The 16,007-nt window shown below is 42.1% G+C and overlaps 1 protein-coding gene across 2 annotated transcripts in view; it reads right to left on the reverse strand.

Annotated features, from left to right (window-relative positions):
* LOC144679945 (protein NDRG1-like) overlaps positions 1-15,284 on the reverse strand; it is a 96,088-nt gene extending 80,804 nt beyond the window's left edge. Inside the window, exon 1 of one of the 2 annotated variants that reach the window (XM_078540937.1) lies at positions 15,145-15,284. The gene's annotated coding sequence lies outside the window, so the exon portion shown is untranslated. The remainder of the gene's footprint in view (positions 1-15,144) is intronic. The other variant, XM_078540936.1, reaches the window with a different exon arrangement.
* Positions 15,285-16,007: the final 723 nt, after the last annotated feature.

Below are 16,007 nucleotides of genomic sequence, written 5' to 3' on the forward strand. Positions count from 1 at the left end.
TTCGGGCACATCCACCATTTCCCTCCCATGGAAAAGAGGCTCTCCGTTGTGCTGAAGTCTGGGCCCAAATAGTTTTGGTGTAACTCATTTACATTTAAATTTCTCTAATTTTTTTGCACTGGCTTGGTTGATACCACTCTGATTGCACCAATATTAGCAGAATATTGGCCCCAAACAATCATGATTGGTTATTCACTGGAAAAGGGTATCTGCTAGCATCTCAAAAGAAAAGTGGAATTGCCAGGAAATTAGCCATTCTTCCTTCATCTTATATATCAAAATTTGCAGCAGAGCAATTGATTGATTAATACTCCCGGTCTTTTTAAAATTGGCTTTTATACTGCTGGATTAATTGACCAAAAGATGCCTGTGAATTTGGATGCAATGTGATGATACCACCAATCCCCTACCACAATCCCTGAAAGAGTACAAATCATGTGAAAACCTGTCTTTACGACCTGGGGGCAGTTTTGTGGGTAGGAGCTACTTCAAGCAGCCTGTTGAACAAAAGAATGCAGATATTTAAGTGCAAAGTTACCACATGCACAACTCACTAAATTTTTTGTGCTTTGAGTTGTTTCCACCCAAAGATGTTATCTGAAGAAATTCCAAGTCAATATGGCTGTGTAAATGAGAAAAGTTACTGTGTCAGTATGCAGTTTCTCTTTGCAATGTAGTCCTCAAATGATAGCATTGGATGTAAGGAATTCCATGTGCTTTCCTGAATATTTATTTGAGATTTCCCAACTTTTTATTTCAGAATCAAGGTTCTATTGCATCTGCACTTACAAAGACCAACATGCTTGACTTGATAAAAGTGCTCTAACCATTCAATGGCCAAATGAAGAACATTGAAGTTACCTAATAGACTTGCACAATGGGTAGACCCTGCATATCATATTCAACTGGCCACTGCAGCAAAGTGGGAGGAGATAGGGGAACAACAAAGACCCCACTCTGAAGGTGAAATATTGAATAATTTCACAACTCCCTTGTTAGAATCTTCAAAACAATGAATGCAATGGCAGTTAACACAAAACCCAATACTAGTTACAAATATCAGTTTTTTTAAAAAATGGCAAATGCTGTAAGTACATAGCTTTTCCTACACAGTTCCCACTTCTGATGCCAAAGTTTAACTATAAACACAATTATTAGACATGAGTTTGAAATGGTCCACTGATCTTGTAAAGTTATTCTTCAACTTATTTTATTTAATGGAGAGTCTAGACAAAAGGAGCAAAGCCTTCAGAAATTTAATATGTAATATTTTAACTTTTTATAAGATGTTAAATTAAGAACTGTTACAATTGGGGTAGGCCACCCTAGGCCTCTCCTGTGCATCCCCTGCCCCACTTATAATTAGGTCAGGGAAGGCAGCAGGAACACCACCCGTAGAATTTCATGGACACCCCCACCTGTAAACCCATTGGTGGGGGACTGTAAAATTCTGCCCAAGATTTGTAGGACTTTAGTTAACCCAAAGTAGTGTTCATTTTATATTACTGGCTGCAGTCGTTGTTGGAACAGACCAGCAACAAAAATATTGTTTTGCCTTGATAAGGGAGAACAACCACTGCAAAATTATGCTTATGCCGCTGTCAATATTTCAGTGCTATAATGGTTCAGAGGTTAGATTAGTTAACTAGTTGGTCAGGTACCATCTTTGCAGCACAATACTGCTATCATTGTGGGCCAGCACAACAAATCTCTTAACTTATTCAAAGAAATTTATCAAAGTCAGCACATTAAATGATGAATGAGGGATTAAATTTTAAATGAACAATGAACTAATAAATACAGAACTGTGCATTTCACAGATTTAAATGCATCTCTAGCCTGTACATTGCTGGTTGCAAGTCAGAGTCTAAGTAAAATTAATACTAATGCACAACTAACACATTGAGGGCAATGTACTTCCCTCCATTGGGGAAGCAAGGTAAAAGGTCAAGGGCCTTGTGTAGGAACATTGCACAGAAAAGCATAAATTAAGAAGCCATTATGCAAGAGTACTCCTGTTTTAATAACCAAAAAAATTTGTAAGAGGAGGGTAGGTACAATTTAGGAGTTAGAGGAAAATTAAACTAGAAGCTGCCATACAATTTTGGATTTTAATACAGTGGAGGAAGTATTAGCAAGAGGACTCTAGTCACATTAGTAGCAAAAGAAGCCAAGAGGCCTAAAAGATGGAGGTTGAAGACTAGCAAAGGACTGCATAGAAATGATGGCACATATTTTCTTAGAGTCTGTCCTAATATTAAAAGATATCAGAACAGTAATTAAAGTCTTGGGGAAATTTGTTTTTAAGAATAATAAATGGAGGTACATTACTCATTATTGAAGAAAATTGTGCATTAACAATCAAGATGCGAGTGTCATTTTAGGTTGGTTATAGTAGGCAGCAAGACAACTTTTAACAAATGAATGGAGGATGATGAAATTGGGGACAAGAGCCAAGAGGTGATAGATGAAAGGCACAAAACGATTGAAGGAACTATATTTGAACAGAAAGCAGCAGTTTCCCCCCATCTCCCCAAATTTCTTGTCATAGATACTTGAAATACCTGGATACATCTCCAAGGTCAAAATGCCTTCCCTATCAGTACATGTAGTATCAATGTTAAGAAATATAGGAAAATTAGGATAACAAAACATGTCGCAATCAGCCTCTAACACTTGGGATGGGTTGGGAGGAAAGAATTCAGCCAGCATCATCGTTCCCAGTTATTCAGCAATGTTTATTGAGCATTTCAGTGGACATAAGGTCAGGAGGTCATCAATTTCAGTTTTGAAGGCTCCATTCCCCAAAAATAAATATGATGATATTCACCTTCTGGGCTCAGAAATACAAATAGTCATTCCAACAATGTAATAGGGCATCTGTGCACTGTGTCTCAGCTTTCAGGAGATGGGATGGGTGGGGAAAAGAACCACTAGTTTGAAATGTTGGTGAGTAGAAGTGGGGTAATAAATATGCTTCGTTAACAGAAGGGTTGCATTTATACAGCTCTTCTTGTGAAGTTGGGGTGATACAGATTTCTCCTGCAGATTATGTACCTTTGGCAGGATGTGGGAGAACATTAGAAGAGACCTAATTGAATTACATTTGACCCAGTGCATAAAAAGTATCTAGCCCTACTAGTCACAGAATCCAAAAAAAAAATAGCCAACTAAGTACTCAATCAAATGATTACTTAGTGATATGGAAGATTTATTGTGCTCAAGTGTCATCACCATTTCTGCTTTTATATTTAGATAGCTAACAAGTGCATCTTGCTGTGCAAACAGCAAGAGACAGGACCTTATTGCTGAAAAGAGACATGTTGAAGCTTTTTGTCTTGTGCTCATCATCAGTGCCAAAAATTAAACACAAGAATACCAAATTTCAAACGGTCATAACAATTTATACTACAGGAGAAGATTTTTGAATTACAGAGGCTTGGGGAACCTATAGTCCCAGTGGTTTTCAACACGTCAATCAGACTTTAATTGCCAACAAAATAGCATCTCTTTTCTCCTGTCGTATCAAGACAAACGCAACAGTGCCACTGAGTGCAAGATGAAAAGCTATGGCAACATGTCTTTTTTCAGCAATATTCAAGACGGGGCCTTATGTGCACGTATACATGTTGAACAACACAAACGAAATTCACTGTTGACAAAATTGTTAAGAGGGTTTAGTTTGGGCAACCGACAATACTTTTGGGAGCAATTATATTACTGCCAATAGCTTTAAAATTGCATGAAGTTATTGGTAAATGAAAAGGCTGGGACAGAATAGAGATGGAAAGACTACTATGAGCCAAGGGCCTTCTTTGGCAGAGAACATGATGCAAGATTGATCTTTTATAAACCAATAAATATAAAAGATCAATCTTGCATCATGTGCTCTGCCAAAAGCGGCCCTTGGCTCATAGTAGTCTTTTCATCTCTATCCTTTGCCAGCCTTTTCATTTACCAATAACTTCATGCAATTTTCAAGTCTTCCAGCATGACATGCTCTTCCTTTCTTCTCTAAATCTTTCCTTCATACCATCTCTTACAAGTCCGTTCTCTTAAGATGTGCCCTAATTAAACTCTTTGTTCCTAATTACATGCAACAAATTTGTTTGTTCACTCTCCACAGAACTTCAGTTGTTACTTTGTCCATTCTCCTCCAAACTCACATTTCAAAGCTATTTAGCAAGTTGGTCTTCTCTTTCCACATAGTCAAAGTCTCACATTCATACAGAACAAAACTCCAAATCAAGCTTTTTACAAGTCATTCTTGAGTGGTTTATTCAGCTTTCTGGTTAGCAACTGTCTCTTCTAAAGAGAGCCTTTTCCATTACTATTTGTTTTTATTTCTTTGTTGCACCTTCCACATGCGGATATTATGCTTCCTATATACTTGAATTCTTGTACCTGTTCTAGTTTTCTTCCTTCTATGAAGATTTCTTGGTGATTGCCAAAATCAAGTGATGATTGCCAAAATCAAGTGATGCATATCTCAATATTCATGCTGGGTGTCATCAGTCTACCTACTAGTTCTTGTGTTTGTTGCAAGTGCTTTTGTCGTCGGCCTATCAATTGATGTCATCATTCACCCGCCCATCCCCAAATCTTCATGCCAGATTCTGAATTTTCACACCTAGGTCAGGAGCGCAGAGTCCAGATAATTTTCAGTCCAGGGTGGTGGTTGGGGGTGGGGGGGTCTCCCAGAAATAGTGCAGAGGCTGCTGGGTGTGGAGGTGGGCTGGGTGCAAAGCCTGCCTCAGTGCACTGGCATTTTGCCCAAGATTTTTTTTTAACAAAGCAATAGAACAAAAATAAAAGCCCTCCAGCCCTCATTCCACTCCCATGCCCCATCCATGCCTGCCCATAACACCTCATGCCCTCTACTCACACATGGCCCCTCTTACCCTCTATGCCACTGTACCCACCTCCCCATGGCCCTTTATAGCTATGCCAATTATGCCAACCCATGTCCCCCACCACTTTTGCCCTTAAATCAGTGCCAACTCACCCAGTATCTACCATGGGTAGACATCAGGACCCATGTTGATATTAAATAAAATGTCTGTTGCAGATTTGATTTTTTTTAAAAATCTGTAATTCATAAAAACATACGCTATATTTACATTCCTTCAACTAATTAGAATTCAAAGAGTATATAACCACTTGTAGCTGTCAAACTAAAATAGCAGGCACCCCACGAAATCAGTAATGCAACACTAATCCAGTCATGATAGCCCTCCGGATTATGTCAGACAAAATTAAATAGCAGCCAATTATTTATTTTTAAAAATACACCAGAGTTTAAGGTTTAAAGGGCAGGAGTTTAAATGCCTTCTGACAGTTCCAAGGAATTATTCATTAAAATAAACAAATGATTTCCAATGTCCACATTCTTATCTCTCATGAGGGGCAGCTTACCTCTTCCTCAAAAGGGCACCTGGCCTCCCCCAAAGGTGTCCAAGGGCCATATCCAAAAGGGTACCCCACCTCTCCAAAGGACTTCAAAGTTTAGACTGGCTCCTACCAGGCCTAATCTGCACATGTTGTGTTACCCACTCCTCATTCAGACAGACTAGAGGCAACTGCCTCCATGAAACATGCATGCGCAAATCCCCACCTGGGCCCATTCCTGCCCCTGTGAAAATGGGAGGTGCTGTGTTCAGGGGCAGGACTTCTGGATTTCAGCCTCCACCAGTTTCACAGAGACGCTCTCCATCGTTGAGAAAAAAATCCAGGTCTCTTATCTTCAAACGCTTCTTTGATCATTACTTCTACATAGACATTGGATAGGGCTGGTGATAAACAACAGTCTTGTTGAATTCCTCTTCCTACTACACATAGTCCCAACTCCGTTTTCTACTCATTGCTGTCGTTTGTCCAATGTACAGATTCTTCCCCCCCACCCCCCCGATTTCTCCAGTGACTTAACACTGTCAAAAGCTTAAATGTAGTCAACCCGATCGAATGCTTTCTGCAAAATCTACAACACAATTCCTATTCAAATTATAAACTGCGTTCACTCATTAATCTTACAGCGCTAACTGCTTCTCTCGGCCTTCCTCCTTGGAATCCAAACTGGTCGTCTCCAATGTAGTTCTGTGCCTTCCCACCCACTCTGTTACAATTCTCAACACTACCTTTGATACTTGGGCAGACTAATTGTACAAACAAGTCAGAACATCAGCATACCTTTGGCTTCTTTTTCCTGGTGGTAAAGTCCTCTGGCCATTCTCCTGACAATTAAATATCTTAGCATCAAGGTTTACTAAGTTGTGCAAAGTTCTTTCCCATGTTTTTTAAATCAACTCTCAGCATTTCATCTATTCCAGCTGCTTTTCCAGTTTAATTTCTCAGTAACATTTCTGGTCCAAAGAAAACAATGTCAACATTACTTTCTTCTAGCTCAATCATTTCAGGTTTTTCATTCTTTGCATATAGTTCAATATGCTCCTTCCATCTTTTTCATCAGGGTTTGTTAATAATACACCTTCCTTGCTTTATTGTGTTATTGTGTTCTGATGAAGAGTCATACGGACTCGAAACATTAACTGTCTTCCTCTTCATAGATGCTGTCAGACCTGCTGAGTTTTTCCAGCTATTTTTGTTTTTGTTGCTTTATTGCTGTTGCTTTCAGTCCTTTATCTGAGTGCCACTAACCTCCTTTGCTTTTCCATACATAAGACCTATCCTTCCTAGTCAACTCAATTCTATTCTTAAAGTATATCACTTCACTCACATTTGGCAGCTTCCTTCTCCATTTCCTCCCGGGTATATCAGCTTCACTTCATCACTTGAAGCCACCTTCTCCTGTCCACTGGACTTCTCACAACCCCAAGATGTTTCCATTTTTTGCTTTAGGGTCTCTAGCTCGCTTTTCCTGTTCATACATTCCACATTCCTAATCTTTTGATACTGCCAAGCTTCTGCATTTCGCTGGATAGTGACCTGGGAGGCTTCACTCCCTTCCTTGCTAAGTGCGATATCATCTGTCCTTTGACAGGGACTCCTAGTGTTAATTGTGCGGATGCCATCCTGAGCCGTTTTCTTGGCTATTTTCAGTGGTGGTTCACCATTGCCTTCCCCTGTGATGCCAGGTTAAATTGTTGACAACTTGACCATTGTGACAGATAGTACTGGGGTACAATGATACCAGTAGTAGACCTCACAGCTGATCTAACCTGTCAGTCCTGCACTCAAATGCTAAAAAACTTCAAAAGTCCGTTTAGCTGAAATCAAATGGCATAGCTTCAAGCGTACCATGCAGGTTAATTATAATTGAAATGCCATGTGACAACATTTTCCTCCATAGAAAAGTCTATAAATATAAAAGGAGTAGAATTTGGTCATCTGTTGGCACAAAACTAGTAGCATTGTATTGGCTGCTCAATTTCAGGTCTTTTAAAAAAATATATATTTGTTCATGGAACTTGGATGTTGCTTGCAAGGGCAGCAATTGCTGTTTCCCCCCCCACCCCGACCCCCCAAGTTCCCCAGAGAAGTTGTGATAAGCTGCCCTCTTGAATTGCTGCCATCTATCTAGAGTAGGTACACACAATCACAGTACTGTTGTTAGGAGGGAGTTTCAGGATTTTGACTTGGCAACAGTGAAGAAATCAAATCAGTATGGTGTGGGGCTTGGAGGGGAACTTGTGGTTGATAGCATTCCCATGTGTTTGCTGCCCTTGCCCTTCTAGATGGTAGAGGTCACAGATTTGGAAAGGTGCTGTTGAAGGAACTATAGTAAGTTGCTGCAGTGCACCTTTTGGATGGCACACATGTCAGTAGTGGAGTGAGTGATTGTTTAAACAATGGGAGTGCTGATCAAGCAAGCCGTTTTGCTCTGGATGGTGACAAGCTTAGTGTTGTTGGGAGTTGTACTCATCCAAGCAAATGACGAGTATCCCATCATATTCCCGAATTGAGCCTTGTTGATGGTGGACAGGCTTTGGGGAGTCAGGAGGCAAGTTACTCACTGCTGAATTCCTGCTGAATGACCTGCTCTTATAGTCACGTTTATTTATATGGTTAATCCAATTCAGTTTCTGGTCAATGGTAACCTCCAGGATGTTGACAGTTGGAGATTCAGCTAAGATAATGCCATTGAATGTCATGGGGAGATGGTCATTGCCTTCATAGAACCACAAGTAAGCTATTCTGCCCCGAGCCTGTTTCGCTATTCAACTAGATCCTAACTAAAGAAGTTAAAGATAGCATCAAATAGGAAGTGCACCCCCCCCCCCCACCCCCACCCCCCCTCAGGTAAATCAGTGCTCCTCCATGTTGAACACCAGTTGGAAGAAGCACTTGAGGTGGCAAGGGCACAGAATGTACCCTGGACAGGGGACTTCAATGTTCATCACAAAAAGTGGCTCAGTAGCAGTGCCACTGACCCAATTGGCAGAGCCCTAAAGGACACAGCTGCCATACGGAGTCTGCAGCAGGTGGTGAGGGAAAAACTTACATGACCTCATACTCACCAATCTACCTGTCGCAGATGAGTCCATAATCATACTGGTAGGAGTGACCACCGCACAGTTGTTGTGGAGACAAAGTCCCATCTTCACATTGAGGATACCCTCCATCTTGTTCTGTGGCACTACCACCATAATAAATGGGATACACTTCAAACAGATCTAGCAACTCAAGACTGGGCATCCATGAGGCACTGTGGGCCATCAGCAGAATTGTGTACAGTCACAATCTGTAACCTCAAGGGCTGACATATCCCACATTCTACCATTACCATCAAGCCAGTGAATCAACCCTGGTTCAATGTTCAATGAAGAATGCAGGAGGGCATGTCAGGAGCAGCACCAGGCATACCTAAATTGAGCTGTCACCCTGATGAAGCTACAACACAGGACTACTTGCGTGCCAAACAGCAGAAGCAGCAAGTGATAGACAGAGTTAAGCAATTCCACAACCAATGGATCAGATCTAAGTTCTGCAGTGCTGCCACATCCAGTCATATATGGTGGAGGACAATTAAACAACTCACTGGAGAAAGCGGCTCCACAAATATCCCCATCCTCAATGATGGGGGTGCCCAGCACAATGGAAAAGACAAGGTTGAAGCATTTGCAACTATCTTCAGCCAGAACTGTTGAGTGGATAATCCATCACACATCCTTTGGAGGTCCCCGGCATCACAGGTGTCAGTCTTTAGCCAATTGAATTCACTCAATGTGATATCAAGAAATGGCTGAAGGCTATGGCCCCGACAACATTCCACCAATAGTACTGAAGGCAGGCTCAAGAACTTGCCATGCCCCTAGCCAAGCTGCTCCAGTATAGCTACAACACTGGCATCTACTCAGCAATATGGAAAATTGCTCATGTAAGTTAAAACTTCCTTATTAACAGATTCCAACACTTCCCTGATGACTGATGTCAGGCTTACTGGGCTGTAGTTCTCTCCTTCCTTTCATGAAGATCAGTGTTACATTTTCTAATTTCCAATCTGCTAGGACCAGAATCCAGGAATTTTTGAAAATCATAGCTGCAGAGATAATGGATGTTCTGGCTATCCCTTTTAAAACCCTAGGATAGGCAATCAGGTCCTGAGGATGTCAGATTTTAGTCCCTTAAGTTTCTCCAATAATTTTTCTCTGCTGCTATTATTTATTTAATTTCCCCTCATTCTTTTTAGCACCTAGGTTAACCTCTATTCCTGGTTTGCAACTTGTGTCTTCTAGCGCGAAGAAGAACAGAATATATTTGCTCAATGTCTCTGCCATTTCTTCATTCCACATGATAATTTCTCTTGTTTCTGCTTCTAAGGGACCAACATTTACTTCAGCTACCCTGTTCCCTTTTAAATAATTATAAAAGCTCTCAAAAATCACACCTCCAAATAATCTGGCCTTCATGGATTTGTAAAATTTGGTGCAATACCAGCAACACCATTCCCAGCACATGTCCGCCCACCCCGCAGCAATTTCACCAGTGGTGTCGTTAGTTGGGCAGCCCACTTGCCCATGGGTGAATCAAGTCCCTAGGACAGCCAATTAAGGGCTTCCTCCTGTCACTTACTGGTATTTTACTCACAGCATAAGAAACCCCACACCTGGTTACCAGACTGCCAAGTGAAATGAGCCTTGCTGCCAGGCTAGGAGGGCTGACTCCTTGATGGAGGCACCTTGCACACTGGAGGCCTCTCTCCCCCTCCCCCCCCTTCAGCCCTGCTCCCCCAGCAAGGTCCAAACCCCCCCCACTTGTGTTTCCTCCCCCTTGCCCTTTCCAACCACGTCTCACTGCTCACCAAGGCCTGCCAGCCTGGCCTCGGCTAGACCCCAGATTCACCTTACCTGGCTCCAATGCTATAAACCTTCCTCTCCGTCTCACTGCAGCCCCAGCAGTGGCCATTCTCCTGTTGGTCCTACTAGGACAGAAATGCTGCTAGTCTCCAGATATGGCCAACAGCTCGAGTTGGAAAGTCCTCTCCTCCTGGTGAGGAGCAAAGTCCTACCTCATGCCAATTAAGGGCGGACAACCATTTAACGGCTACAGGATAAACAGGCCAAGTGGAGGCGGGCTTGCCCCCAACTTTCATACAAAAAGGGGGTGGAATCACTGTGCTGCTTCTCCCCCACCCCATCCGAGTAAAATTCAGCCTGCAATTCCCTGTTTTTCTTCTCCTCCCCCATTAATGGAGTAACATTTGCAATTCTTCAATCAAAATACACAATTCTCAAACACAGAACTTTATGGGGAGAGTTTTCTCCCCTTTGGGTTTGCTGGGCAGGAGCGGGTAGGCACGCAGCCAATCACACGCTGCCATTTTATGTGGGTGGGCCAATTAAGGCCCACCCAGCATGACGCGCACCTGGAAGCACTGAGCGCTCCTTGTGCGGGCGCGGGATGGAGAGTCGGGGCCTGCGCTCTTTCGTGCATACGTGCAAAAGAGCACAGAAATCTCCTTGAGGCACAGAGCTGCCTCAGGGGGATTATTTCAATTCTTCATAATCAAACTAAAGGAAAAAATTATTCAGACATGTCCCCTCATGTGGCAGTGTCGCATGAGCTGGGACATGTCAATGAATTTTAACAAAAATTTTTATTCAATTTATAAAGCCTTCATGCAACCTCATCCCGCCCATGGATGAGGTTTCATGATAAATGCAAAGGCTGCCTGGGCTCTTCGCCTGCCCGCCAACCTTAAGGTAGGACAGGCAGCCCAGACAACCAACTTAGTTAGATTATTAACGGCCTTAATAAGCCTTTGACAGTTCGGCGGGCACGCAGTCAACTCTGGTGCATGCCCGCCAGCCAAACTGAAGATCAGAATGACGCGTGGTGACGTTGGGACACGCCACCAGAAGATTCAGGCCTATGAAAAACGAGTGGCACTCATCCCGAAGACTCCTGTCTCTGCTGGATGGCCACCTATCTACTATCCTGAACTCCTCCTGCCTCCTGGAAAGTATGTTCCAGGAAACTGTCAATGTATTCCTCAATCTTTACTTCAGTCTGTAAAATGATTAAAACATGAATGATAGTCAGTGTTTTTTACTTCCTAGTTTGTTGTCTGAGAATCCTCCAATCTGGCTGTTCTGCTTGATGACTTCCACTGTGACTGACGTTAGATCCCTCTAAAATGAAAATGACATCATAATAATGGAAAGCCACACCCAAGCTCACAAGATCTTGCCGGGCAATTTTCTTCACGATTGCTGAGAGAATCAAGAGTTCATCATTGACTCCAAAACCCAGGCCAATGCATAATAAGTTATTATGAAGAAATGCAATAGGGAGTGTCAACCTCACAATGAGTGAAAAGTTGTACAATGTATGAAAATTGGAAAGAAAAACTCAGCCAAAGGACATCAGTGTAAACAGTGTATCAACTAGCGATTTTTAAAAAAAAATTAGGTGACACGGTATATTACAAGAAAAAGATGGAAACCTTAGTCAGGTTGGGGGGTTGAAAATTGTATAATTTGAAGTTTTAAATTTAAGGAGTCTGTCTTGGCTCAGCGGCAGCTCTCTCCCCTTGCAGTGGGAAGACTGTGGGTTCACACCATGCTCCAGAGATCCGAGTACATAACGCTACTCAGGAGTGCTGCACCTGTCGGAGGTGGCACCATTCAAATAAGAGGAATACGTCCATCCACTTGGGCAGATGTGAAAGATGTAATAACAAAGAAGAGCACCGCCTTGACTACATGTAACCCTTAACCAATACCACTAAAATAGATTGATCATGCCCTCATTGCTGGATGTAGGAACATATTGTGTCGAAATTAGCTGACAGCTTTCCTACAGTACTATAAAAGATATACTGAGGGCACGAAAGGAAGTACATAAATCTAATCCTCAGTTTCAAATCACAATATTTCGCAATGCAGGAATTTGACGATTAAGTCGTCGTCGGCCAAGAGTTTTTTTTTTAAATTACCCACTACTTGGACGTCCAATAAAAAACGACAACCTCGCCTCGCAAGCCGCCTTCGCCTTGCTGTTAGCTCAGGTGATTGGTTTTGAAATTACGGCCGCCCAGCTGGAGGCGGGAAGCGCGCTGATTGACCCTTTATTACGAAGTCCCCACCACCAATCAGTGAGCTGTACTGGGCAGTGGGTGGGACCTATCTGCGATTGACAGCCTGACCTCCGCTTTTGATTTTTGACCCAACAATTGGAGGCAGTTAAAACGGTTAGAGGCGGGACTCGGGCCAAAGGGTGATTTGATTGGTCGAGGTAAACGTCAATCACCGAGTTCTCAAACAACCCAAACAAATTCACGGCACGCTTCCGGCCCCTTCAATTTTTAAAAGAAAATTAAAGTATGTTTTTCTTTCCTCTCCGCGATCAGTAAAACGGAAAGACGGTCCGATCCGTTATAAGTACTTCCTCCGGTTGAAGTCGGACCCGGCGCCAGGCTTCGGGCTCAGAGTGCCCAGTGGCGCCGCCTAGAGTGCGACAGCGAGTGTGCAGCCATTAGCCGCAAACTGCGCCTGCCGACGGTAAGTTTCAAAGCGTGAGAGGATTGCAATAAAACTGGGAATGACATACACTCACAAACACCATTAGATTTGTAGGAAAAAGTTGGAAATATGGACCAATGAACTCGCCAGCAAGCGAGGTGTGGCTGATGCTGCCTTGGAGCCATCATGTTTCACGGCTCCTTATACCCTGCGGCCACTTTTCAAAATGGGAACTGCAAGGCTGCTAAAGGGAGACAGAAAACCTCTGTCTCGTCAAGGCTCCCAATTCTTTTTCACGCCGTTAGCTAAACCTTCTGGGGAAGTGGAAAGAGGATGATCACCAATCCAGAAGACCTACTTTCTCTCTTGTCCAAACAGCATTTTGGGGCAACAGCTGGCTGAAGGAGGGAAGCACCAAAGACCTAGAGAGCAGGAGGAAATTATCCACAGTCCAAATCTTATAAAGTTTAATCACAGAATCTTTAGAGTGGGAGGCCATTTGGCGCATCGAGTCAGCACTGACTCTCTGAAAGAGCATTCTACTTAGTCCCACTTTCCTGCCTTATCCCTACTCAAATTTCCATTTGAATATCTCGATGGAACCTGCTTCCACCACCCTCTCAGGTAGTTCGTCCCAGCTTCCAACCACCCTCTGACATTTTTCTCCCATCACTTTCACTCCTTTTGCCAACTATTTTGAATCTGTGCTCTCCTAGTTCTTGATGCTCTTGAGTGGGAACAGTTTCTCACTATTTACCCTCTATACCCTGCCAGATCTTGAATACCTCTATCAAGTCTCCTCTCAGCTTTTTCGCCAAGGAAAACAGTCTTGACTTCTCCAATTTATCTTCGTACAGTTCTTTATCCCTGGAATCATTCTTGTGAATCTCCTCCGCACTGTCTCCAATGCCTTCACATCCTTAAGTATGGTGCCCAGAACAGGACACATTACCCCAGATGAGGGCTAACTAGTATTTTACACAAGTTCAACATGACCTCCTTACTCTTGTACTCAATACCCCTATTAATAAAGCCTCAAATATTATATGCTTTATTCACTGCTCTCCCAATATGCCATGCCATAATATCCTCACCAAAAAAAATGATGTTTTCATTTCAGGTGTTCAGCTTTGGCCATCTCTTATTCTGAAGCATTTTCATTTTAATTGCATGCAATTATTATAGCAACATGATACACAAAGGCTCACAAGGTGGCTATTCAACTAATGCCAACCACACCTCAGCAAGGCAACTTGTGGGTGGATGGAAGTGCATTGTGAGCAACCCAATGGGGAAGGAAGGAAGGGTTCAAATAACAGCTGAAGCTGTCCCAGCCAAACTCCAATGGTTTAGAACTCTAGCCAAACTTTAAAAGATCGACATATTGAATTCCCAGCCACCTAGCTTTCCCTTTTTGGGGGTGGGGGGGGAGAAGAGAAATCAGCTGTTCACCATTTCTTCAACTGTTGTTTGGCCACATAAGGTTAAGTGCATTGAGTTCTTTGAATTGTTATTTACATCTAGATAACACCTGGGATTAGTGTTTTACGGCGAATAAATTGCTGAGTGGCACCTGTAACACAACTGGCTAGGAACATAACACTAAGAACTCTCAGGAGGTCGATTTTGTTTACACAACATACATAAAAAGTAGTTAATCGCCTTTTTGGTGCGCACTCGTTGGAGCAGTAAACGGTGAGGTCCATGTTGCATTTATGGACTTTATGCAACAATACCTATAAATGTTAAATTATTTTTAATGTGGAATGCGCTGCTGGATGGGTGGAGGGGAAAGAGACCAGAAGTTGGGAATACTGTATAAACACAGGAAGATGAGACGACAGGATATCTAAACGTAGTACATTAAATACAGTTATATCCATCAAGAACGCCGTGAAGGGAATCGTACAAAGACGAGGATGTCAGCTGAAGAGACTTTGCATGTGGTTGCAACTCCAAGATACTTGAGCAAGGAGTTGAATAGTTATTTATATTTCATTCCCAGTCTCGTGTACAGTTTCTAAATATTACACGTTGCTGATCCCTCGAGACTAAATATCTCATCTGCTACACTCGACTGAAGTCATACAACTCAACATACTAATGATTTTTTTGTTGTAAAACAATGTGCTTTTGAATCTTTATTTCAAAATCCTGTATTCAAAAGTAAATCAAAATTAATACGTCGAAAGCAGCTTTGTCAAAACAAAAAGACAAAACTTACCTCGAACTAAAGAAAGATCTCGCGCTTAGGTAAGCTTGTTGGGCAATCACAGCCCGTCTGTTTATAAAATATTTATCTTTTAAAGTGCAGACAATTTCTTCCCATATAATTCGCTCTGCTGCCTGGTACTGTTTTGATATGAGCGGATGTAGGAGGTTTTTATAAAGCGTTCAGATTCAGCCCTGCCCACTTTTTTTCATCTTACAGACACGTGTCTTTCATTAGAAAAAGAAAAACACTTTACATTTAAAGCTGATACTTTGCAAGCAAAAATAAATTACTTCATTTAAAAAGTTAGCGTTTTGAAAAAAAACTTAAAAAAGAACAAATGAACGAAAAGTTCACGTTTAAACTGTCATTTAAAAAAAAAATCTGCAATAGTTGCAATGTGGCGTATGTGCTTTCGAACACATCCACGTACTGGGGTAATTAACATTCAGAAGGCAGAATGCAAAATAAGTTTTAATTGTCAGAACTTAGGTAATTACTTTCTGTCATTTCTCACAGCTACGTGATTACGTGCACCTACAACATATTACACCAGGCAGGCAGAATGATGCAAATTAGAACAGATAAGGAATAAATCCTTGGACGCTTATACAATGAAGCTATCGTGTTTGTGTTTATCTCGCATGCAAGAAAGCCTCTAGCACACAATGAGAGAGGTGGGCACTTTGTAAATATTGAGTTTTTGAATTGAAGTGTTGCTACAATGTCCAAATTCCCTAATTTCGGATGTGTGTAGCTATACAACAAGGATATCTCCCCCAACTCCCCTTACTTTAAAAGACTTTGTCACCGCTTAAAAGTAGTTTATATAAAATTTACAGAACAGAATCAGGCCATTCAGCTGACATGGTCTA

This window comes from Cetorhinus maximus, chromosome 4 (assembly GCF_964194155.1).
Source record: "Cetorhinus maximus chromosome 4, sCetMax3.hap1.1, whole genome shotgun sequence".
In the NCBI taxonomy this organism is placed as follows: Eukaryota; Metazoa; Chordata; class Chondrichthyes; order Lamniformes; family Cetorhinidae; genus Cetorhinus; species Cetorhinus maximus.